Consider the following 26,799-nt stretch of genomic DNA (forward strand, 5'->3'; position numbering starts at 1 on the left):
AGATCTGAAGGCTAATATTGAGATCTGGTGACTGTGGTGGCCAAGAGAGAGGTGACAACTCATCCTTGTGCTGACAAAACCCATTATGGATTATGTGAGCTATGTGAATAGCCCTGTCATCTTGGAACACATAATGACCATCAGGGAGCAAACACTATACCATGGGATGGATCTCATCAGACAACACAAAATGACGACCAGGGAGCAAACACTGTACCATGGGATGGATCTCATCAGACAAAATGGTCACATAATCCTTGGCAATAATGTGACCTTGCAGACTACCATAGCGGCCTCTGGAATATCATGATATGACTGCCCATATCATCACCGAACCCACACCGTGTTTCACTCTCAGGATGCAACACGGCCAGAACTTGGGAACAGTGTAACGCAATACTCATCTGACCAAATGACTTTCTTCTACTGCTCCACAGTCCAGGTCTATACCTTCAGATGCATCTTTTCCTGTTATGGACATTTGTATCACTGATGAATGGCTTCAAAATTCCAGTTCACTCTGTGGTTCCCTGCTTATGGAACTCCCTGTGTGTTGTATTGGTGTTCACAGGGATTGAAATGCAGCGTTCAGATCTGCAGGTACTTTTGCAGCTACTGTCGTCTTATTTTCTGTCGCAATACTATTCAATGACAGTCTGTGACAATCACTCAACCCACACTTTTGTCCCTGTTTGACTTAGTGACAATGTTTTTCCACTTTCCCTGTATGTGCTATAAATCTTTGATATAGTGCCTCTTGAAACACCAAATAGTTTGGATCCCTTGGTTATGGAAGCATCCACCATATAACCACCAACACCTTACCCATGTTTGAATTCACTTAGCTCTGACATAATGCACTTTCAGTTACGAAGAACTCTGTTCTCACCAAGATTGACACCTGCAATGTGTTAAGGACACTGTGTGGGTGGCCTTTGTGGTTAAATACAATAGCGCAACCCACATGTTTGTTTAGCATCTGCATTTATGTTCAAACATGTGTTTCCCCACAGTGTTTCAATAGTTTTTCCAACCCCTGTAATTTAGAATTTAAAGCACTCTTTATGTCAGTTCTGTAGCCCCATCGGATATGCAAATGGAAGATACAGTCGTACCACGCAAATCCAGTGAGGCTGCCTCCAGTAGGGAAGCCACCTATATCACAAGCTGGTTGCTGAAATTCCATAGTGGCCCAATACAAGGCCATCCAGCGGTTGGGTTGCTCCCAGTTTTCCTCCGCTAGCTGCTGTTATCCAACTCTGCCTCTAAGAAGCGAACTGCAGCCACTGTTGTTGTTAATCAGGACTAAACTTGTGTTTGGATAGTGGCTGCCGTGCTTTTTGACTGACTGACTGACTGACTGACTGACTAGAGAGACAGGTCTATCATCTGTATTACAAGGGCTGATGTAAAATTTGCATACAGTGCTTCTATTTGATGAGTGTGAGATTTCCAATATCATAAGACTAATTTTAAACTGTGTGCAGTTGTGCTTGGACTTACATTAATTTAAATCAGGAACTATTATTGGTTTTTGTTGACTAATGGACAATTTAATGTTTCTTGACCCTAAATAAGGGTTACAATAGTCAAACAAAGCTTCTTGATGAATATTAACAATTCTACAGGTAATTTAACATTAATTAATTAATTAATTCTATTTTGTCTAAAATTGACATGGTGCGTACAATTAATGTAGGTTAATTCTTTGTAAGAATTAACTTACATTAATTAATTAATTTGCTGTGTTCTATGAATGCCATCAAGAAGGAGAACTATCAGAGATGTGAAATGAGCCAAAGTATACATTAACAAAGGACAAACATGCTGCAAAATCTTAATCTATATTCTGTGTTAACAGTAACTACCATAAATGTGGCACTTGGTCAAACTAAACTGTTTTTTTCATGAAATAATGGAGTATTGCTGTACCACTTAGGGTTGTTATGCTTCTTGTTGTCTTCAGTCCAAAAACTCGTTTCACTCAGCTCTCCATGACTATCCTGTGCAAGCCTCTTCATCCATGAATAACTAATGCAACTTACATCCTTCTGAAGCTGCTAACTGTATTTATCTCTTGGTCTCCCTCTATGATTTTTACCCCCCACACTTCCCTCCAATATTACATTGGTGATCCCTTTATGTCTCAGAATATGTCCTACCAACAGAGTCCTTCTTTTGGTCAAGTTGTGCCACAAATTTCTTGTCTCCCCAATTGTTTTCAGTACCTCCTCATTAGTCACATGACTGACCCTTCTAATCTTCTGTAGCACCACATTTCAGAAGCTTGTATTCTCTTTTTGTGTAAACTGTTTACCATCCACATTTCATTTCCATACACTACACTACATTTCATTTTCATGCATAGTTACACTACAGACAAATACCTTCACAAAAGACTTCAAAACATTTCAATCTATATTTGATATTAACAAATTTCTCCTCTTCAGAGATACTTTTCTTGCCATTACCAGTACATTTTATATCATCTCTACTTCAACCATACTCAGTCATTTTACTACCCAAATAGCAAAACTCATCTATTACTTTAAGTGTCTTGTTCCCTGGTCTAATTCTCTTAACATTATGTGATTTAATTAGACTACATTTCATTATCCTTGTTTTGCTCTTCTTGATGTTCATCTTATGTCCTCCATTCAACTGCTCTTCCAAGTCCTTTGCTGTGTGACAGAGTTACAATGTGACTGGCAAACCTCAAGGTTTTTATTTCTTTTCCCTTAACTTTAATTCCTACTCCAAATTTTTCTTTGGTTTTTATTTCTTTTCCCTTAACTTTAATTCCTACTCCAAATTTTTCTTTGGTTTCCTTTACTGCTTGTTCAGTGTACAAATTGAAAAACCTCTCACTCCATTTTCAACCACAGCCTCCCTTTATGCCCCTTGACTCCTAACTGTGTCTGGTTTCTGTACAAGTTGTAAATAGCCTTTTGCTCCCTATATTTTACCTCTGCTGGCTTCACAATTTCAAAGAGAATATTCCAGTCACCATTGAAAAAATCTTTCTTTAAGTCTACAAATGCTTTAAACACAGGTTTGCCTTTCTTTAACCTATCCTCCAGAGTAAGTCATAGGGTCAGTATTGCTTCGCATGTTCCTACATTTCTCATAAATCCAAGCTGGTCTTCCCCGAGGTCAGCTTCTACCAGTTTTTCCATTCTTCTGTAAAGAATTCTTGTTAGTATTTTGCAGCCATGACTTATTAAACTGACAGTTCAGTAATTTTCACATCTATCAACAACTACTTTCTTTGGAATTGGAATTGCTACATTCAGCTTGAAGTCTGAGGGCATTTCGCCTGACTCGTACATCTTGCACACCAGATGGAAGAGTTTTGTCATGGCTGGCTCTCCCAAGACTATTAGTAGTTCTGACAGAATGTCATCTACTCCTGGGGCCTTGTTGTGGCTTAGATCTTTCAGGGCTCTGTCAAATTCTTTTTGCAGTATCATTCCTCCCATCTCATCTTCATCTACGTCCTCTTCCTTTTCTATAATCCTGTCTTCAAGTTTATCTCCCTTGTGTAGGCTCTTCACACACTCCTTCCACCTTTCAGCTTTCCCTTCTTTGCATAGGACTGCTTTTCATTTGAGCTCTTGATATTCATACAGCTTGTTTCTCTTCTCCCCAGGGGCCTCTTTTAATCTTCCTGTAGGTGGTGTATCTTTCTCCAACAGAAATATGCTTCTAAATCCTTACATTTGTCCTCTAGCTATTCCTCCTTAGCCATTTTGCACTTCCTGTCAATCTCATTTTTTGACATTTGTATTCCCTTTCACCTGCTTCATTTACTGTGGTTTTAAATTTTCTGCTTTCACCAGTTAAATTCAATATCTCTTGTCTTATCCAAGGATTTCTACTAGGCCTTGTCTTTTTACCTATTTGATCCTCTGCTGCATTCACTATTTCATCTCTTTAAGCTACCCAATCATCATCTACTGTACTCCTTTCCCCTGTTTTAGTCAGTCGTTGCCTTATGCTCCCTCTAAAACTCTCAACAACCTTTGGCTCTTTCAACTTATCCAGGTCCCCTATCCTTAATTCCCTAGCTTTTTGCAGTTTCTTCAGTTTTAATCTACAGTTCATACCCAATAACTTGTGTTCAGAATCCACATCTACCCCTGAAGTTCAGAATCCACATCTACCCTTGAAAATGTCTTCAAAATTAAAATCTGGTTCCTATATCTCTGTCTAACCATTATTTAATCAATCTGAAACCTTCCGGTATCTAATGGTCTCCTCCACATATGTAGCCTTCTTTTACAATTCTTAAATCAAGTGTTAGCAAGGATTAAATTGTGCTTTGTGCAAAATTGTACCAGGTGGCTTCCTCTTTCATCCGTTTGCCCCAGTTCACATTCACTTATTATTTTCCCTTCTTTTCCTTTTCCTACTGCTGAATTCCAGTTCCCTATGACAATTAAATTCCCATCTCCTTTAACTATCTGAATGATTTCCTTCATCTCAGGCATTTCGTCAATCTCTTCCCATCTGTGGAGCTAGTTGGCATATAAACTTTTACTATTGTGGTAGGCATGGGCTTTGTGTATCTTGGCTATGATAACGTGTTCCCTAAGCATTCCTACTTTCTTATTCATTTTTTAAACCCACCCCTACATCCCTATTCTACTTTGCATTGATAACCCTGTAATCACGCAACCAGAAGTCCTGCTGCTCCTGCCACCAAACTTCACTAATTCCCATTATATCTAACTTCAGCCCATTCATTTTGCTTTTTAAATTTTATAACCTAACAGCCTAATTAATGGGTCTAGCATTTTACACTCTGATCTGGTGAAAGCCAGTTTTGTTTCTCCTGATGACACCCCTCTGAGTAGTCCCCACCCAGAGATCTGAATGGAAGGGCTATTTTACATCCTAAATATTTTACCCAATGGCAATCCAACGTCATTTGGCCATACAGTAGAGCACATGCCCTCAGGGAAAAAATATGTTTTCAGTTTCCACCTAATTTCTGCTGTTCGCAGTACCAGCACAGCAAGGCCATTCTGGTTGATGTTACAAGGCCAGATCAGTCACGACTATTGCCCCTGAAACTAATAAAAAGGCTGCTGCTCCTCTTCAGGAACCACAAGTTTGTCTGGCCTCTCGACAGATGACCCTCCACGGTAGTTGCACCTACAATACGGCTACCTGTATCACTGAGGCATGCAAGCCATCCCCCCCCCCCCCCCCCCCTTGATGGTAAGGTCCATGGTTAATGGTAGATGGTCCAGTTATGCTTATGTTAGCTCAATTTAATAAGACAATGGAAAATCCAGGATGGAATAAGGACTATGAAAAGGACAGATTGCTACTCACAACATAGTGAAGATGTTGAGCTGCAGACAGGCACAACAAAAAGACTACTAAGCAAGTATGCATTCGGACAAAAGGTGGTCTTCTGAATTAGACCTGCCGCCCCCGCCCCCCTTCCCACCAACCACACAAACACAAACAAACAAAAACACACTCATGCAAACACAACTCATACACACGACTACTGTCGCTGCCTGCCAAGACCATACTGCGAGCAGCAGCATATGATGGGAAAAGCAATCTGGGTGGTTGGGGTAAGGAGGAAGCTGGGGCAGGGACGGGAAGTGATAGCAGGATAGGGGTGGGGGACAGTACAGTGCTGCTTTCGGGAGCATACAGGGACGAGGTGAAAAGAGAGTAGGGCAGCTAGCTGCATTCGTGAGGTTAGATGATGGGGGGAGGGGCAGAAAAGGAGAGGAGTAAAAAGACCGTAGGTGTGTTGGTGAAACAGAAGGCTCTGTAGTGATTGAGTAGGAACAGGGAAGGGGGCAGGTGAACGGAGGACGGTGACTAATGAAGGTTGAGGCCAAGAGGGTTACAAGAATGTAGGATATACTGCGGGGAGAGTTCTCACCCATGCAGTAAAGAAAACTGGTGTTTCAGGAAGGATCCAGATGGCACATGCTGTGAAGAACTCACTGAAATGAAGAACGTTTTGGGCAGTGGGCTCAGCAACTAGGTGGTCCAGCTGTTTCTTGGCTACAGTTTGTCAGAGATCATTCCTGTGGAGAGAGTGTTTGTTGGTTTCATGCCCATGTAGAACACAGAACAGTCTAACTTCACAACTGCACCTAGTTGTCCTACCCTCTCCCCAGCTCATCCCCGTATGCTTCCACAAGCAGCACTTTATCATCCCTCACCCCTACCATGCTATCCCTCCCCCTCTGCCACAGCCCCCACCCCATCCAAACCGCTTCTCTTATCATGCCAGTCTGGCCTAGGCAGCCAGAGACTGTGTGTGTGTGTGTGTGTGTGTGTGTGTGTGTGTGTGTGTGTAATTCAGAAGAAAGCCTTTTGAAGCTTACTTGTTCAGTGGTTCTTTTGTTGTGCCCGTCTGTGACTCAACAACTCCACTACACAGTAAGGTGAGTAGCAATCTATCCTTTTCACGATATACTTTTGTCTATATCTAATGAGGTAATTTAGAAAGAAAGCTGCTACTTTGAGAAAAGCTGTTGTCTGTTTAGTAATACTAAATAGCTGCTGTTTATCTGCTATTGAAAGTTGAATATTTACTTGATAACACTGTCAGTTTTTAAAGAAAAAATTGTTAATCATGGTTCCTGTTTACAGTATATTACTATTAGTCATGCAACTTCCCAATGAATACTGTTACTTGCCATATAGCTGACAGCAGTTTTCCATTCTTAAATCTACACGATTCCTTTTGGATGGGCACCAAAGCAATGAGAATTTTTAAGATCATCATCATTTTTAGTTACAACTTTATTTAGCATTGGTAGTTATGTGCATGCCATGTGATACAGGCTTTATACTACTTAGGGGGCTTGTGTATTCACTTCTATTGCACACTTTAGGATGAGCACACACTCGTGACTAGCTAATAGTGCTAATTCCAAGTAACAAGCTTAACGGAAACAAAGTCGTTCTAGATATTTATTTAATTTGCAGAAAGAATGAGTTTTGAATATGTATGGAGTTCCAATTTCTTGCTTTATATTAGTAAGGAGCTTGTTGAATGTCTGTTGGTGTAAATAAATCTACTCAGAACCATAGAGGTGGCAGCAAAAACTACATGAAAATTATTTTTCTATCCTGTATTGTGACTATAAATAACTGTTTGTCTGAAACTGAATTTTATTGTCAACAATAGAAATCATGAAGGTGCTCCTGTATTGGGAAGTGATCTTTAAAAAGGCTTCTGCAAGATACATGGTTATCTACTTCATACAGTATGCTTATTGCATATTTTTGTTCAATAAACAGTTTATTTATTTTGGGTGCACTTCCCTGGAAGATAATAATGTAAGACAACAAGGAGCAAAACATATCCTAAACAAGCTGACACACTTGTCTTTAGGTCAGCACTTTATTATCCATCTGAACCCGCTTGGAATTTTACAAAGGGTGTTTCATTTAGTGTAGGATCATTTAAATGTCCACTTGTCATGCTAAAAAGTCATTAATTTTTGTTTGAAATCTGAGGTGGCAAAAGTCATGGGACAGCGATATGTACATATCCGGATGGCAATAGTATGGCTTTCACAAGGTATAAAAGAACAGTGCATCGCTGGAACTGTCATTTGTACTCGGATGGTTCTTGTGAAACAGTTTCCAATGAGATTATGGCTGCACACTGGGAATTAACAGACTTTGGATGCGGAATAGTAGTTGCTACTAGACACATGGGACACCCCATTTTGGCAATCATTAGGGAATTCAATATTCAGAGGCCTAAAGTGTCAAGAGTGTGTCAAAAATACCAGATTTCAGGCATTACCTCTCACCATGGACAATGCAGTAGCTGACGGCCTTCATTCAACGACCGAGAGTAGTGGCATTAGCATAGAGTTGTCAGTGCTGACAGACATGCAACACTGCATGACGTAGGTGCAGAAATGAATGTGGGAAGTAGGACAAACATATACATTAAGACAGTGCGGCGAAATCTGGTGTTACTGGAATGTGGCAGCAGATAGCCAATGCAAGTGTCTTTGTTAACAGCATATCACCTGCAGCACCTGTCCTGGATTCGTGGCTGTATCAGTAGACCCCTGATGACTGAAAAACGATATCCTGGTCACATGAGTCCTGATTTCAGTTGGCAAGAGCTGATGGCAGGGTTTGAATGTGGCATTTGAATGTGGCATTTGAATGTGGCACAGATTACATGAAGCCAGGGACCCAAGTTGTGAACAAGACACTGTGCAAGTTGGTGGTGGCTCCATAATGGCGTGGGCTGTGTTTACACGGAATGGGCTGGGTTCTCTGGGCTAACTGAACCAATCACTGATTGGAAATGGTCATGTTTGGCTACTTGAAAAGACCATCTACAGCCATTCATGGACTTCATGTTCCCATAAAAACAATGAGGGAATTGTCACCAGGCCACAATTGTTCACAACTGGTTTGAAGAACATTCTGGATAGTTGAAGCGAATGATCTGGCCATCCAGATCGCCCGACATGAATCTCATCAAACATTTATATGCAAGCGAATGATCTGGCCATCCAGATAGCCCGACATGAATCTCATCAAACATTTATATGGGACATCATCAAGAAATCATTTCATACACAAAATCCTGCACCACTTTCACAATTATAGATGGTTATACAGTCAACATGGTTCAAAATTTTTGCACAGGACTTCCAGCAACTTATTGAGTACATGTTACTTCAATTGCTGCAGTACACAGAGCAAAAGGAGGTCCGACACACTATTATGAAGTATCCCATGACTTTTGTCACCTCAGTGTAATATGAGTCTTTGTGATTCAAAACACTACTAGCTCTGAACAATGCTAGGCCTGGTTAAGAACAACAGTTGAACCCATACCAGATGTTATGGTAAACTACACCTTATGTTTCCCCACTCTGAGATTAATTTCATGCTTGTGACACACACTTATTTCTTTATGAAGGTAAGATTCCATCCATGCAAGAGGGATGACACTAATGCTGCAGCACTTTAGTTTCCTGATTGGAATTTTATAATCCACACAAATCATAGGATTTGGCAACATCAAAAAATATACCAAAATGATACATTTTCTTGTTGAGCCTCCCACAACTTTATATGTCAGTTCTTGTATTACTTTCTCTCAATAGTCCTTTACAAAAGCCAAACTGAGAGGCAGTTAACAAACACTTTTAAGTAAGTCAGCATTCCATAACAGGCCAGTTTCTCAGTATCTTTTGGAAAGACTGGATGGAAGCCTGTGCACCAAAGAAGGCTAAGTAAATACTCCAGACTTTGAATCAAGAACAGCTGCCAACATGAGTAACTTAGAAGAAGATATCTTTGTAGTAGTTAAACAGTTTAAATCACTTAATAAAGGCAAGTGTTCCAGTCCAGATACTGTATACCAAATGGTTCCTTTCAGAGTATGCTGGTGCAATAGCTCCATACTTAATAACTGTATACAACCACTGGCTCAACAAGAGATCCATACCCAAAGACTGGAAGATTGCACAGGTCACACCAGCATTCAAGAACGGCAATAGGAGTAATTCACTAAATGAAAGGTCCATATCATGAATGTTGATATGCAGCAGTATTTTGGAACATGAATTTCCAAAAAGAGAATGGTCTCTTGACACACAGTCAACACAGATTTGGAAAACATCATTCTTGTGAAATACAACTAGCTCTTTACTCACACACAGAGTTGAGTGCTATCAACAAGGGATTTCAAATTGATTCCGTATTTCTTGATTTACAGATGGCTTTTGACACTATATCTCACAAGCAGCTTGAACAAATTTCATGCTTATGGAATATTCTCTACGTTATGTGACTGGATTTGTGATTTTCTGTCAGAGAGGTTGCCGTTTGTAGTAACTGACAAAGTTGTGGAATAAAACAGAAGTGATTTCTGGTGTTCCCCAAGGTAGAGTTATAGGCCCTCTGCTGATCCCGATCTATATTAATGGTTTAGGAGACAGTCTGAGCATTGATCTTAGGTTGTTTGCAGATGATACTGTCATTTACTGTCCAGTAAAGTCATCAGAAGATCAAAACAAATTGCAAAAATATTTAGAAAAGCTATCCAAATGGTGTGAAAACTGGCAATTGACCCTAAACAATGAAAAGTATGAGGTCATCCACATGCGTGCTAAAGGAAATCCATTAAACTTCAGTTACATGATAAATCAATCAAATCTAAATGCCATAAATTCAACTAAATACCTATGAATTACAATTAAAAACAACTTAAATTGGAAACATTGTGGGGAAGGTGAAACAACAACTGTGTTTTATTGACAGAACATTTAGAAGCTGTAACAGATCTACTGCCTACACCATGCTTGTCTGTCATCTTTTGATTTACTGCAGTACGGTGTGGGATCCTTACCAGATAGGATTAACAGAGTACTTCAAGACAGTTCAAAGAAATGCAGCATGTTTTGCATTATCAAGAAACAGTGGAGAGTGTGTCATGGATATGATACATGATTTGGGGTGGACATCATTAAAACAAAGGCATTTCTCATTGCAGTGGGATCTTCTCATGAAATTTCAGTCTCTGACTTTCAATCGCCAACTTTCTCCTATAAATGCAAATATTTTTTGTTGATACCAACCTACACAGGGAGAAACGATGAACACAATAAAATAAGGGAATCAGAGCTCACACAGAAAGACATAGGTGTTTATTTTTTCCACACGCTGTTCGAGAATGGAATAACAGAATTATTTTGAAGGTGGTTCAATGAACACTCTGCCAGTCACTTAAGCCTGATTTGCAAAGTATCCATGTATATGTAGCTGTAGAAATGTAACCAACAAGATATGGGTCAAAATTATAAGACAGTAACTGATTCAATGAGTATGATTTGATCTCAAGAATTAAATTTGACATAAATTTCACTTCTTGTATCTCAAATGATTAATATGCATATAATAAATATTTCCTTACAGGAGAATTACTTTGGTACCTAAATGGCAAGCATGTTTATTATATACTAAGTTCATATTTCTATATGATTAATATTTATAGGAATGCCACCTTTTTTAGCTGATGAACTGAGAAAACATTCTGATGATAAAATCTAAGGTATTCCAATTCGTTATTTACAAAAATTATTTTTAATCTGAAACCAATAACATTGGGGTTTACACTTAAAATTAAAATCTAATACAGAAACAAACTGGAATGTTAAGAAAATCCTGCAACACAGCAACAAATGTAACCAGGAAAAAAAAGTCGTACATTTATCCTCCTCAAATTGTACAAACAGGATACAAACGTTATTCACTGATGAAATCTTCTTGGGTTATCAGCTGAGTTGAGGTGATGGTGATACAATGTTTTGACATGTTTCCTAATCATCTTCAGGGGAAGTGTCAGATTCATGTCCTGCTCATTCCTTTATAGCTGCTGGATGATGATGATTGGTTTGTGGGGCACTCAACTGCGTGGTTATCAGCACCCATACAAATTCCAATTTTTACACAGCCCAATTTTTTTTCACATTCAAATCTAGCCACTATCATGAATGATGATGATGATGATAACATGAGGACAACACAAACACCCAGTCCTCAGGCTGAGAAAATCCCCAACCCGGCCGGGAATCGAACCCGGGACCCCGTGATCCAGAGGCAGCAACGATAGCCACTAGACCACGAGCTGCAGACATAGCTGCTGGATCACAGTCTCCTCTGCTGAGGGCCCAATGGATGGTCCAATCAAAAGCCTCCACAAGAGATGATGTGCCTTGTGATGGTGCAGACCCTCCTGGGATGGAGAGGGGTCTGAGTGCCAAGTCCTGGCACTGCCTGCTGTAGTGTTTCGAGAATTCCCACGTAAATTCTAGAACCACTCAGCCTTCTACCATCTCAAACACGATATTTTAAATATAAGAGAGCCTGTTTACTGCACATCACCTTTCTGTGTGTGCAGGTTTAGAGTTTATCGTGAGAAAACTTGGCAGTTGAATGGCACCGACAAGTGTTTGCCGTTCGCGTCATGGAAGCCTTAGTGAAAGAACAAGGAATGTTTATGTATTCAGTGCTATTCTGTAACTTTGATGATTGTAGTGACAAAAGAACAATGGAGTTGGAAAAAGACTTTTTATTAATGTTCGCTTTGGACTTGGAGAGGATAAGATATGAGTTCAGATTCAAAGTGAGAAGAGGAATGATTATTAAACTAACTCTCTCATAAATGTTATTTAATTGGTCTCTGGAAGTTATATATTTAAGTGAACATGAAGAATTCAGATCAACTACATCGTTAATCGGCAAGGAAGTTGACAGTATAGTTTTTGTATGCATAATCAGATTACGGAAATAAGAAAATATTTTTTTGCCTCCCATGTCGCAAAGCGTTAGAACATGGCGACCTGTGTGAAAGGATGGAAGAAAACAGGAATTTTGAGATGGAAATGGGATAAGAAGATAGTGTGTGTTGCCACAGCAACCGAGCATAAAAAGACAAAAGAACCATTACATGGAATTGGATTCTGCCTCTAATACCTGATGGACATAATTAGTAAATGCAACAAAAGGGAAGACATAAGAAAGTCATAACATTAAAGGGATGGAGAGAAGATCTTGACGTAGTAGACTAAGAAGAAATCATCCAAGAACAATTCGACTAAGAAGATCTGGTCTGGGGAGTATACAGCTCTCACACATTGTGGGTATGCAGACACAGAAACCAGCATCCGATGCTGCTGGCACCAGTTGCTGTTCACTGGTACTGATCTAATTCACTCACTCACCGATGCCTACGTGAAAACCAACAACCGATGACACCGGCACCAGTTGCTGTTCACTGGTGCTGATTACACGTCCGCTCATCGACACAACAAAAATTCTATGCCGGGTGAGCGTAAAACAGAACTTTATTGTATTAATACAACGTGGTATCAGCACTTGAATGTAGTTATTATAATCAAGAGTTGAATTTTTTTAATGATTACTAGGTCTAAAGTTAATAAGAATATGGATAACTTAGGACAAATGCGAAAAAACTCAATAACTAGCTAAGGCATGAGAGTCAGTAGAGAAATGCCAGACTGGTCCGAGTTAGTAAACCTAATCAAAGCTCAAAATGTTAAATTAGATGCACAGAGTGCAGAGTCAGCGGCTTTAAGAAAGGAACTAAATGAAGCTTCTAATGCACAGAATGAAACTCTGAAGAAAGAGCTACGCTCAGTAAATTCTCGATTAAATTTGCTAAATGCCAAAGTAGAATCACAAAGAAAAGAATTTAGTTGTTTATGCGAAAGCATGGAGGCTTTAAAGGCTGAATTTGATGATTTAAATATCAAAGTAGAGGATTTGAAATTAGAATTAAAGAATAAAGTAACTAACTATTTAAACCTCCAAGTAAATCAACTGTTGACCGACTTTAGTTAGAAACAGAATGATCAAATTCAGGGTTTGATAAAGAAATTAGAATTTGATATTAAGGAAAAATGTAATATGGTTGAATCTGAAATTAATGTAAAGTTAGGCTCATTTGAAAATGTATGTAATGTTAAGTTTGATGCTGTAAAGCAGGGGTTGCATACTTTAAAAGAGTGTGTCGACAAGGAAGATAAGTTAATGCCAATAATCCAATCGCAAATTACAGGCACTAGTACTTGAGTTGTCACTCCATGAGTAGATAATGTAGGACAGAATTTCAAAGAGAATATATCCAGCTTTGATACTATAAATGTGTGTAGTTTGGCGGAACCATGTGAACAAATTATAGATCGAAAATTACCGAGAGTATAACCTCCGGAAATGTTTCGACTATGGCTTCTTCCAAACTTAGTGCTACTAGCAAGGTTACAGCAACTTGTGGAAAGGATTCAAACTTACCCAGGATAGAGTAGAACATAGAATAATTTTACCTAATGTGGTGTTACCTAGTGAAGTGGTGATTGTTTTGCAATGGGAAAAATGTCCAAAGAAATGGAAAGAGAAGTATTGGTCTGCACTTGCTCAAGTGAAGTTAATATCAGATCCATGGGATCCGGGCGGAGTCATATATCCCCCAGGGATGTTAACATTCTTAGTTAACGGGCAGAGTGATGACCATCGGGTCCCGAATTGTTTTCGGTGTTTCTTCTGTAATAATTTTCCTGCAACGAATTCCCCCAAACTCAAACTATTCAATCATCCCACACTTAGAGGTACTGGAAAAACTATACCAGTGAGAATTTGTGATTACATCATCCAAAATTGCTCCTGGTAAGAGAATTTCTTGTTCTAGTCAGTTAGGTGTCCCGATTTTGCTCGGCTGCAGCACGAGGCGGAAATTTGTACACATGTTGTCTCTGATCTCAGCCATTTGGCACAGCCTTGGGACAGGGAATATTAGGTGCCTGGTCAGTTCTTATCTCCGTGAGTCTTGCGAATACTATTCTCAGACTGAGTGTAATGCAGTCAAGCCAGCTTTTGCATTTTTTGCTCTTCACAAGGTTTACGTCCTCGCTTAGCTGGCCTTAGGACAAATGTGTTATTCTTTGACAGATGTACCATCATAGTCGGGCCAGAGTTCAAATTTATATTTGCTAATTCATATTTGTCTTAATGAACGGAAGTGAATATTATGTTAGCAGAACACATAATATTGGCTGACTAATTAAATAATGATGATACTATAGCAAATAATTTTCTACTTTGTATCTTTTATGAGATGCGATGTAGATGGGAGGGTTTGTATCAGTTTTGAAAGGGGTGGGTATTTTAGATAAAAGCACAATTTACACCAACAGATAATCATGAGTAACACAAAATGGACACAACATCATACCTTTCAAACAACCCACATGAACAAGTGTGACTGATTCTTCATCACTTGCCATTTCCATAGGGTTGTTAATATTTCCTTCAGGGACCTCAAGGGTGAAGCTGGGAATGTCCATTCTGTAGGAGATGCTTTAACACCAAACCTCCTTCGGTTTCTCGCACAAGAACCTGCGAGGTAGGGATCCTGGGGAAGGGGGGGTGGGAAGGGTTTCCTGTCTTTGGGGCTATCTTCTTTCCCTTCTTTGATATTAGCAACCATTTCTATTTATTTCCTTTCTCATTTCTCATTTGAGCACCTATCTACTTTTTCCCTCTTTCCATATTCATCTACTTCTATCACAGAAGTCCTTCCTAGTTCCGTGGTTTCCAATAACTTACAACTTATCTTCAGATAAGAAGGCCGAAGAATCAGACTACACGAACACACATCCGCATATACGCACGGAAAGACGGATACACAAACAGTGAGGTAACAGATTAGAAAGACGTGACAACCACCAAGTGTTGTAGGGGGAAAGATATGTGTACATCGTGAAATATGCACACATCGTTTTTTTATTATTATGGTTCTACTTCACCTATTTATATAAAGACTGTTTGTTGTTGTGGTCTTCAGTCCTGAGAGTGGTTTGATGCAGCTCTCCATGCTACTCTATCCTGTGCAAGCTGCTTCATCTCCCAGTACTTACTGCAACCTACGTCGTCCTGAATCTGCTTAGTGTATTCATCTCTTGGTCTCCCTCTATGATTTTTACCCTCCACACTGCCCTCCAATGCTAAATTTGTGATCCCTTGATGCCTCAGAACATGTCCTACCAACCGGTCCCTTCTTCTTGTCAACATATAAAGACTACCACATCATTTTTTTTATTATGACGGATCTACATCACCTATTTATATAAAGACTATCACATACATATAAACATATAAGAACTATGATGATTCTACATAGAGCGTACATAAGAAAGAGGCATGAGTAATGAAAGAGAACATAAGCCAGAGAATTGTAGGATAGTGGGACTTGTGTAGCCTAAGTAAGCATGTTATCTACTGAATAGTATATAGACATGGAAACTATTAAGAGTACAGAAGCTGAAAAGTAGAGGAGGACTCCAGGTATTAGATGAAGTATTAAGAAATAAATACAAAGTGTAGAATAGATTTTCTATTTTTACCAGAAAATATTTAATTATAGTATACACAGGAATGTGTACTGGGGGTAAAGAACCATGAGGCCTACTCAGAAAGAATAAGGGGGCGTACCCAGCATTTGCTACATATATAGGGCAGGCGTATCTATATGGAGATAGGACGACCTGTGGCCTGAAAAATAGGGATGTTTTATAAAGGGGTGTACTTACCAGAATGGAAAGAGGAAGTGCACTCATATGGTCAACCCACAAGTAAGGTATAGGTACTGAGCCTAGCAGGAGGGGACAATATTGTGACAGAAATCACATGTTTTATAGAATTATTCTGGTAAGTTTGAATTCTATGTAACACTAACATTTTCATGTTTTAGTTAAGTTTAAAAGTGTCAAAAGGAACACTTTCATTTTGCCTAGAGTTCCTCCAAACTACAGTCTATAAATTATGAGACTATTACACACTAAAGAAGTAGTATAAAGATTTAGAATAAAGAACTCAAGTGTCATGAACATCTCAAGTTTTCCAATGGATTTAAAGAAAGACTCCTCGCAATTCCTAAGTAATATTAATGTGGAATTAAATCACAAATAAATGCTTATGTCCTAAAAAACAAGGTAGAGTAAGGAATCAGTAGAAAGACAACAAGCGGAAGCTTGCTCTATAGAGTACAAAGATTTATGGGTGAAAAAAAAAGTATATAAATCTATGTGATAAATGAGTACTTTTAAAATGTGAATTGTTATTGTGTATGATATTAACGTACATAATGATTATATATAAAATACCGCATGTTCGATCTGAGGAGGGGATATGTAGTGTTTCAAGAATTTCTGCATAAATTCTAGAATCACTCAGCCTTCTACCGTATTGAACACATGATATTTTAAATATAAGTGTGAGAGAGCCTATTTACTGTGCATCACCTGTCTGTGTGTGCAGGTTTGAAGTTTATTGTGAGAAAACTGTAGACATGGTGGTCGAATGACACCGACAAGTGTTTGCTGATCGTGTCATGGACGCCATAGTGGAAGAACAAGAAATGTTTATGAGTTCAGTGCTGTTCTGTAACTTTGACAATTGTAGTGACAAAAGAACAACGGAGTTGGAAAAAGCCTTTTAATTAATGTTCGCTTTGGACTTGGAGAGGATAAGACGTGTGTTCAGATTCAGAATGGGAATGGACTTGGGTTTTAAGCCAACCTTTTCTTCTGTGTAAATGAACTCCATTTCTAACCTTTGGACATGCGAAGAGACTTACTTGATAGTATTTGTTTATGTGAAGAATGATATTTTTAAAAGTTTGATGTTCAAATATACACCGTGAAGTGAAGCAAAAGAAATTGCGTATGTCTGCTTAATTTTATAAGTAGAAAGAGCCTTGAGAAATTCCTGTTCCTAGCAAATATACTTCGGAGAAGAAGAGAAAAGGAGGTTGCAGCAGCAAGCTAACCAGCAAGGAAAGTCAGCTAACAATCTTGAGTAAGTCGTATTGTTGAAGAAGTGGGAGTTTACACACATACTTCACCACTTTAAGTTGTCCAGAGTGTTAGACTGCCTATTCTGCCCTCTGCCTCCACTGCTTTCACATCAGAACTTCCTGACATAGTTTTGATAACGCCACATCCCACGCAGAGCTGAGCTGAAACCACTTTCCCAGTTGACAGTATCATCATGTACCCTGTTTCCACTGCCTCTTAGATCACCTAGTACCAGAAACCATTGGCACGAGACATCATCTTCATCTATTCAAAAAACAAATGAGTCCTTCAATGATGCTGTGGTCAGCCACTGCAGACTTGTCATTTTGACCAAGGGCAATGCTCCTCACATGTTCAGGACAGAGCTGCTAGATACATCATTGCATCTGGCCAATGTACTGTCTGCCACACTTGCAACTGATGCTGTAGGTGTCAGATGCCAAAACTCTAGTTGGTCTTTGACTGATCCAAGCATATTCTTAATTTTAACCACTGAGCCAAAAATGCTTCTCCATTATGAATCTTGGTTGTTGGTGGCCGTGCATAAGGAAGGAATGCCAGACTCTTGGGTTCTTCTTATAAATTATTTTCTTTCTTCTTCTTTTTTCACTGCAGAGCCATTTTATTTGTCTCTCTGAGTAGCAGTTCTTGCAAAAGGTTTTGCACAGATGATGTAACTCAGTAGCAGACTTTCCTTGTTGCATGTGGCTTGCTGTCTGTGTACCAGGATGGCAACCACAGATTTGCATTGCATTAAATAGTGGCAGGTATTGGTATTTAGATACATTTGTGTGTCTTTTTTCTGTACACACAATGTTCCAGCATTGCATTAGGGTTCTTCTCTACCAGGATGTCTACAAATAGTAGGCATCTGTTTTCTTTCACCTCCATGATGAACCTGCCATTGTTGGGTATGCTGTTAAGGGTTTCTTGACCATGTGGCCAAACCACAAGTATGTTGTCCACATGTCTGTACAATGTCTTTGGTTTGTGCACACAGTTTTGAGATCTGCCTCCTCGAAGTGTTCCTTATACAGGTTAGTAATGCCTGGCATTAGACTGGAACCCATGGCAACGCACTATCTGTTCATAGGACTTCCCACAAAAGTGGAAGTAGATGGTGGGGAGCACACATCTAAACAGTTTCACCAGGTTGCTGTCGAAGTGGCTCTCTAGTAATAACATGGAATCTTTTAGTAGTACCTGTGTGAAGAGAGATGTGATGTTGAAGTTGACTATGAGACTACCCTCACCCAGATGTATCTCTTGACACACTTTCACAAACTCTGTCGACTTGTTGGTATGGTGTGGACAGTGACCCACAATTTACAATGTACACTGTCAGACATAACAGAATTTCCTCTCATGTATTTTCAGGAATACATGACAGTCCTGTCAACTGGGACAGCAGTTTCCAACTGACTTCTGCATAGAATATGGAATTAGTACAGATACGCCAGGAACATTCTGATGTGAAAGTGGGACAATAGCAGGTGGAATAGACAGGCAGCACCAGGACTCAATGTCCAGACCCCTTCCATGCCACTGCCCTCAATAGTGTCTGTGACATACACAAACATATGTCTGATTCACCCATTGGGCCCCACAGAGGAGTCTGTGGTCCAGGAATTATAAGGAATGAATTGGACATGAACCTAGCACTTTGCCTGAAGATGACATGTAGGAAACTCATCAAAGGAAGAAGAAAGGAAGGAAGGAAGATTAGAATTTGACGTCCCATCAACAGTGAAACTTGTTGAAATGTTATGACAATGTAACGCCATGACTTAGTTGATAGCCTGAGGGAATTTCATCAATGAAATTTGTTGAGAAAGGCTGCATTCCCATATAAACTTCATTCAACTGTGGCACCATCTAAAGCAATTTTCTGACAAAACTTCATATTTGACCAAGTTAAAGGACTTTTTGCATTATTGCAATGACCTCATGTTATTGGGTTGGTGCACAAGTTTGTGGCATTTTTGTTTTGTATGTTTATGTTGGTATTCTGATTGCTGTGGGTATATTTATCAACTGTCATATTTTATTTGTAGCTCCCTGCTGCTATTTGAGTTTACATAATGTCACTTTGTCATTTGGAGGCAGTGAGTGGAGCTGTGGATGCTAGAAAATGGAGTGCCAAGTGGAGGAATTGGAACATTTCTGACATATTCTTCTGTTTGAATTTGACAGAGGAGTTGCAGAAGTGGAGAGAGCGAGAAACATTTGTACCCTATATGGGGATAGTGCCATTGGACAGAGCACAGCAAGAAAATGTTTTTCTCATTTTAATGAGACATTAATGACTCTCCACATTCAGAGCAACCTTGGGGGTTGATGTAGATTATTTAAACGCATTAAGCCACAATGATCCATATCAGTGTACTGCAGGTGTCATGAACTGTGATCATTCCATCATTGTGAAACTTCTGAATGGTTGAGCCCAAACAAAGTAGCAACTTCCCATATAAAGACCTGCAAGCATCCACAAGAGATAATGTTATCTACCTGTTGGAACAGCAACAATGCGGTGTACTATGAATTGGTTCCCCAAGGTGTAATTATCGCTGTTGACATTTATTGTCAACGATTAAGATGTCTTGGAGACACCATCCAAGAACAGCAAACCAGAAAGACTGTGTGAAGTACTGCTACTCCACGATAACACCCACTCACATTCTGCTAGAGTGACAAAAAATACTACACAGTAGTTTATTTGGGAAGTCATCCCGCACCCACCTCCTTCAACTGAACTTGCACCCTCATATTTCCACCTTTGCCACCCTCTATCAAACAATCTTCAAGGAACTTCTTTCCATATGAACCTGAACATGGCTCAGTGAATTCTTTGCCTCAAAACCACTTTATTTCTACAGTCATAGAATCAAAAGGTTACCTCAGTGTTGGCAGACTGTTGTAAATAGCGAAGGAGAATATGTTATTGATGGCTAAAAGTCTCTGTTACATGTAACTGTTTTGTTTATTAAACTTATGGAAAAACATTATGAACATGTGCACTAACCCAATATGTATTGATGACTAGCGTAATTAGATTACTAAAATCTGTCTGCAAATCTACACATTTTGTGTTGTTTAGGTAAACCGTAACCCAGGACTAGCATTCAACAGTACAAGCAAGTCAAATTTCCCAAAACTACCTGGAAACTGGCTGGTGGAATAGACTCTAAACAGTTTATTATTGAACCGAGGCAATCCTGGTCTATCAGATCAACACAGTATAGGGCAACCATGCCAACTGAACTGCTGAATTCATAACTCTGTGACTTTATGTTGCCCTATGTTGCTCACCAAAGTCTTGGAAACTCTCCAATTCATGGAGAGGACTTTTTTTATCTTGAAATTTCACATTTTTACTTTTTTCTCCTCTTCTTGACAGATGCATATGGTTCCACAGATGTACCGATGAGCACATATATAGCACTTTAAGACTGTGTTCAACAGTCTATTAAAGTTGTGACTAAGTTGTGCACCAAGAGGAAGATGTCACCTTGTGGGAACTGGAGACAGATATAGGATAGGTACACTGCAGCCATGCTTATACCATGTTGCAATATTATGAGAAGGAAAGTTGCTACTCACCATATAGCAGAAATGATGAGTCACAGATAGGCACAACAAAACTATTTTTGCACTTAAAGCTTTCGGCCAGTGACATTTGTCAACAATAGACACACACACACACACACACACACACACACACACACACACACACACACACACACACACGACTGCAGTCCTAGCAACCAAAACCACACTGCGAGCAGCAGCACCAGTGCATGATGGGAGTGGTGACTGGATGGGGAAAAGGAGGCGGCTGGGGTGGGGAGGGGGAGGGATAGTATGGTGGGGATGGCGGACAGTGGAGAGGTGGCGGCAGGGGGGGGGGGAGTAGTGGAAAAGGAGAAACATAGAGAGAAATAGAGAAAAATAATAAATAAAAAATAAAAAAAGGGACTGGGTGTGGTGGTGGAATGATGCCTGTGCAGTGCTGGAATGGGAGCAGGGAAGGGGCTGGGTGGATGAGGACAGCAACTAATAAAGGTTGAGGCCTTTTCGTAATATTGTTGCATTTCATCCTGGATGTTCCATTGTCTGATTTATACTATGTTGGGAATTTTCACCATGACCTGCATGCCAGGGTGTTGGGCTGGTCCTTTTCTGTACCTTAATAAGGGCTGTATGAGGACTGACTGACTACTTCAGTTCTATTTTATAAAGGTTCAGATTCATCTCAATTGCAGGAAAGCAGTGAAACTATTGGCACATCACTGAAACGGTATAATGTCTCTTCGACAGCATGACAACCAAGCAAATTCCAGTTAGGTAGTAACTGCTAAAGCCACAGTATTTTCTGTTGTACTTGGCAATTGTAGATCTGCAGTTTCAAAGAATCACAAATAATCACTGGTAAAAATGCTTGAGAAGTTATTAATGAATAAACAGTATATAGTCCCCCTTGCAAATAATTATGAGAAGGAGTGAATGGGTCTGTAATTAGAAGTGGTTTGCTTATCTTCAGTTCCATAAATGGGTGTTATCGCAGCATATTTGCAGCTGCCCGGGTATATATTAGTTATTGATTTATCACAAAGATAGCATAGGGGTAATGCTATAAAGTCAGTACAAGATTTTAATATTCTGCTAGAAACTATCATAACCAGCAGACGTATTACTTTTTAGTGACCTGAGGAATTTTGTAAGCTCCTTAGGAGTTGTATTTTAGAAACTAATGTCTGCTGGTGATGCAAGCAATGTTTTCTGTCACTGTGCATAAATAATCATTGACTTTGGTGGCCAATAATTTAAAAATGTCCCTATTCCTGTCAGACATTTTCTGGGGGCACAGTTTCATTTAAGTCAATATTTTTATTTCTTTCGTGTTTAATTAGTTAGGTTCATGTTCATAGGTCATTTTGCATGATAAATCATAATGATGTGGAACAAGTCATTTTACATTCATATTGCAAATTAATTTGATGATGATTTGAGGTGAGGAGTGCTCAACTTCGTGGTCATCAGCATCCTGACAAAAAGTCAGCATGCCAATCTCATGGGTGGGAACAAAGGCTGTCCCTACACGCGAAGCAGTTTATAACGTTTTCAAGTCTGCCTCCCTTTGCCACCTATTTAGGGATAAGGCCTAATAGTTCACAAAGTTTCACCACTCTTAACACTGGAAGCAGTATCGGCAACAATGGTGGGCTGATCTCCATCGAGACTGAGAGCTTCCCTAATATCAGTATATAGGACACACATTGCCAAAATGTGCTGAACTGAAAATGGCACACTACAAACTTCACAGAGTGGTGGATCCTACCACCGGAGGAGGAAGCCATGTGTTTAGTGGGCTACGTCCAATACACAGTCTGGTAAGCACAAACTCCTTCCAGTACTGAGGCTGACATGAAGTCCACTGCGCCTCTGTGGTCGACTTCAGCAACTGCAGTTTGTTTTCTGTAACCTGCAACCTTTCAGTCTCCGACTGATGCGTGATGCATCTATCAGAAAATGAAATGATGGCATGCAACAGATGGGACATTGACAGACAGCACCATCCCAACATGTTTCCTTGGCAGCTTTGTCGGTCATGTTGTTTCCCTATATTCCGGTGTGGCCAGGAACCCAGCAAAAGATCACCTCCTCACCATGGTGTTTGAGCTGCTGAAAGGACTTATGGATGAATTACTTTTGAATACATTGTAGGAGTGAACAGTGATCAATGTGTTACAAATATTTGCTATCAAAAACAGTCTTGATCACAATTTATTTATTACGGTGACCGGTTTCGACCACTACTGTGGTCAACTTCAGACCTACAAGTCGTATACAAAGCTTTAATTAGAGGGCTACATACATTAAAGAAAATACATAACGTTATAAAGCTATAAAACAATGAATTACCAACGAGTAAGAACCTCCTCCTGATGGAGAAACCAGTGCACGTCTTACTATATATAATGGAGGCTCCACTTACTTCTGACAGAATGATGTCATTACTAACCAATAGGTTATAGGTCGGATAAAAATGTAAAATTTCTTAGTTAAAAGAACATTGTCAAGAAAGGAAAATAAACACACACTAAACTTAGCTTCTTTAACAGCTATTGTCAATTAACAAGTGTTAAAAATATTTAAACATGTAGGATAAATTAACTTCGTTTTAGCAGTACATGGGTTGCACTCTCAAGGACTGTTAGTGAACCATTTGGAGCCACTGGTTGCCATGGTGAAGTTGGACACTGTTCCAAAGATGCAGCAGACGTCTTTCCACTGAAGTTGTTGTAAAGTCGATAGGCAAACTAGTGGTTGCCATGGTGAGGATAAACGCCAGTGCAAAGATGTGGTAGCAGACTTCTTTCTAACGAAGTTGTCGCAAAAGTGGAATGGCAAATACTCTCCGTCAAACAATATACTATTGAGCAGCAACATGTCTTTATTGAAACGATTTTCAATGAGTAGGCTGCAATAATCGTTAACTGACATGTATAATATATGCTGTACAGATACGATTTACTGGTGTAATAAGAGATTTCCATTTACATAGATTACATAATTCTTATAGATCAATACTAAGAGAAAAAAAAAATCAAGAGGGCACAGTAGTTGTGCATATTAATGAAATATTGTCTATGAAGTTCATATGTAGATTCCATTTTTTTCTTATATTTTTTTTATATGTGACAAATTCAAAAGGCATTGCTATGTCTTATGTTGCATGCCAGTCTTATAAACAAATAAAAATAATAAAACTGGAAGGAATTTAAAATTATAATACTATGAGCCGTAGAGTCAAAAATAAAGGGACGTGAATTAGCAATATGCAGTCTTAAAGCATATAAGCGAACATTCTAAAAACAGATAGTCATAAAAAATGTTTGGCGAAATAAAATTTCAAAGTAAAGATAAAATATTTCCAAAAGGTCTTAATAACTTTAAAAACGAAGGACAGAAGAGTGAACATTCTAAAGCAGATCGTCGAAAAGCTCAAAGAAATGTTTGTCTTTGAATTCAAATCGTTCGTTTAAAGCAGATAATGGATTACTTTTGTGAAGTGAATAAATTTGAATTTCTTCTAAAGTATTTAGCAGTAGTCCTTTTGGAGCAGTATGTAATATTTTCAAATTGTTAGAAATGCAACTCTCAAAATGATTGTATCCATCAAGATGTTGACCAAATATTGATTTGGTACATGCAGTACCAGTAGTATGTTCCTTAAACCGTGTTAGAAAGTTACAGCCAGTTTGGCCAATATACTGTTTCTCACAGTCATTACGCAGTATTTTGTAAACGCCTGAATTTGGTATATATTTGATTCCCCAACTGTGGGTTTCAGTTTCATCTGTAGTGGGTTATTGGTTTTGAATGCTATTGTCACACTTGTATTCTTAAAAAATTTATTTATTTTATCAGAAATAGGTCCCACGCATGCCATTTTTGTAAATCTCTTCTTGGAATTTATATCAGCATCATTTGTTTCTTGTAATTTTTGATATAACAGATCAACCTGAAGGGAATTATAATGGTTAGCAACTGCTATCTGTTTTAAGGTATCAATTTCCTTCTGGATTGCATCAGGTTGAAGAGGTAATTTCAATATCCTATGTATCATTGTTTTAAGAAATGCCATTTTGTATCTTAATGGATGGCATGATGTAGCATTTATTATTACGTCAGTTGATGATAGAAATATTATGTTTTCCATTCCTGTATCTGTGCAGCATGTACTATACATGTCAGTTAATGATTATTGCAGCCCACTCATTGAAAATCGTTTCAATAAAAGACATGTTGCTGCTCAACATTATATTGTCTGATGTGACAGTCTTTGCCATTCCACTTTTGCAACAACTTCGTTAGAAAGAAGCCTGCTGTCACATCTTTGCACTGGTGTTTATCCTCACCATGGCAACCACTAGTTTGTCTATCGACTTTACAACAACTTCAGTGGAAAGAAGCCTGCTGCATCTTTGGAACGGCGTCCAACTTCGCCGTGGCAACCAGTGGTTCCAAATGGTTCACTAACAGGCCTTGAGAGGGCAACCCATGTACTGTTAAAATGAAGTTCATTTATCCTACATGTTCAAATATTTTTAACACCTGTTAATTGACAAGAGCTGTTAAATAAGCTAAGTTTAGTGTGTGTTTATTTTCCTTTCTTGACAATCTTCTGTTATCTAAGAAATTTTACATTGTTATATGACCTATAACCTATTCGTCAGTAATAACATCATTCAGTCAGAAGTAGGTGGAGCCTCCATTACTATATAGTAAGACGTGCACTGGTTTTTCCAGTAGTGATTCTCCAGCAGGAGGAGGTTCTTACTCGTTGGTAATTCACCGTTTTATAGCTTGATAACTTTATGTATTTTCTTCAATGTATGTAGCCCTCTAATAAAGCTTTGTATACGACTTGTAGGTCTGAAGATGACCACAGTAGTGGTCGAAACTGGTCACCGTAATAAATAAATTGTGATCAAGACTGTTTTTGATAGTAAATACCAGTAGTTATGGATGAGCTGAGTCAAATGGTCTACTGGATACATTTGGTCAAGTGCTTGTAGTGCACTAAGTCAGTCAGAACAGACAAGAAACCTTGTATGATGATGTCTGAATCCTCTCCAGTGCAAAAAGAAAACAGCAAAACAACCAAGGGAATTCTCCTGCTGGGGTCCATCTGTATAAACAACTATAAAACTGTGGAATATACTTAAAATGGACAAAAACAAAGTTGCAAAAACATAATTGGAAGTACACATTTTCTTGTACTGTGTCAAGCTTAAAATCACTTTGGGTCTCTGAAGACACCAATGCGGCAATGCGTTCAGTCCCTGGCTGTGTATTTGGAGATCCAATACATACAGATCTTTGAGACAGTCAGTAGCATGTACCCCAAATGGCTTGGTCACATGGGGCCTATTCGTGAACATCCATTCAAAGGTGGGGCAGACCACTGCACTAAATGCCAATGACTGAGGTGACGCTGAGATATTCAGTGCCTGGAGCCAACAGGATACAGCACCAAATCCAGAGTTGTGGTTCACCAGTCTCTGAACTGGACTGATGCTAAAAGCTCCAGTCGATATCCGAATGTCCTCGTGGTGGACAGCTTCTAACATCTCGAGGTAGGAAGTACAGGCTGATCCATAGACCATGTTGCCATAATCTAAACTGATTGAACAGATAGATGCCCTATAAAACTGCAGAATGCGGAACCTGTAGGTCCCCATGTTTTTCTGCTAAAAAATTTCAAAATATTGAATGACTGGGAAGTCCTTTGTTCGTAGGTCTTTCAGGTGTGGGAGCCAAGTTAATTTTGAGCCAAACAATAATTTCACAAAATGCACAGTTTCTTGGAAACGTAAAATATTTTCCCCTTGTG

At 39.1% G+C, this 26,799-nt stretch overlaps 1 protein-coding gene across 3 annotated transcripts in view; it reads right to left on the bottom strand.

Annotated features, from left to right (window-relative positions):
- Window positions 1-26,799, bottom strand: part of LOC124798398 — a 136,358-nt gene that overhangs the window by 88,701 nt on the left and 20,858 nt on the right. The window lies entirely within an intron of this gene.

Source organism: Schistocerca piceifrons, chromosome 5 (genome assembly GCF_021461385.2).
Source record: "Schistocerca piceifrons isolate TAMUIC-IGC-003096 chromosome 5, iqSchPice1.1, whole genome shotgun sequence".
Taxonomy (NCBI): domain Eukaryota; kingdom Metazoa; phylum Arthropoda; class Insecta; order Orthoptera; family Acrididae; genus Schistocerca; species Schistocerca piceifrons.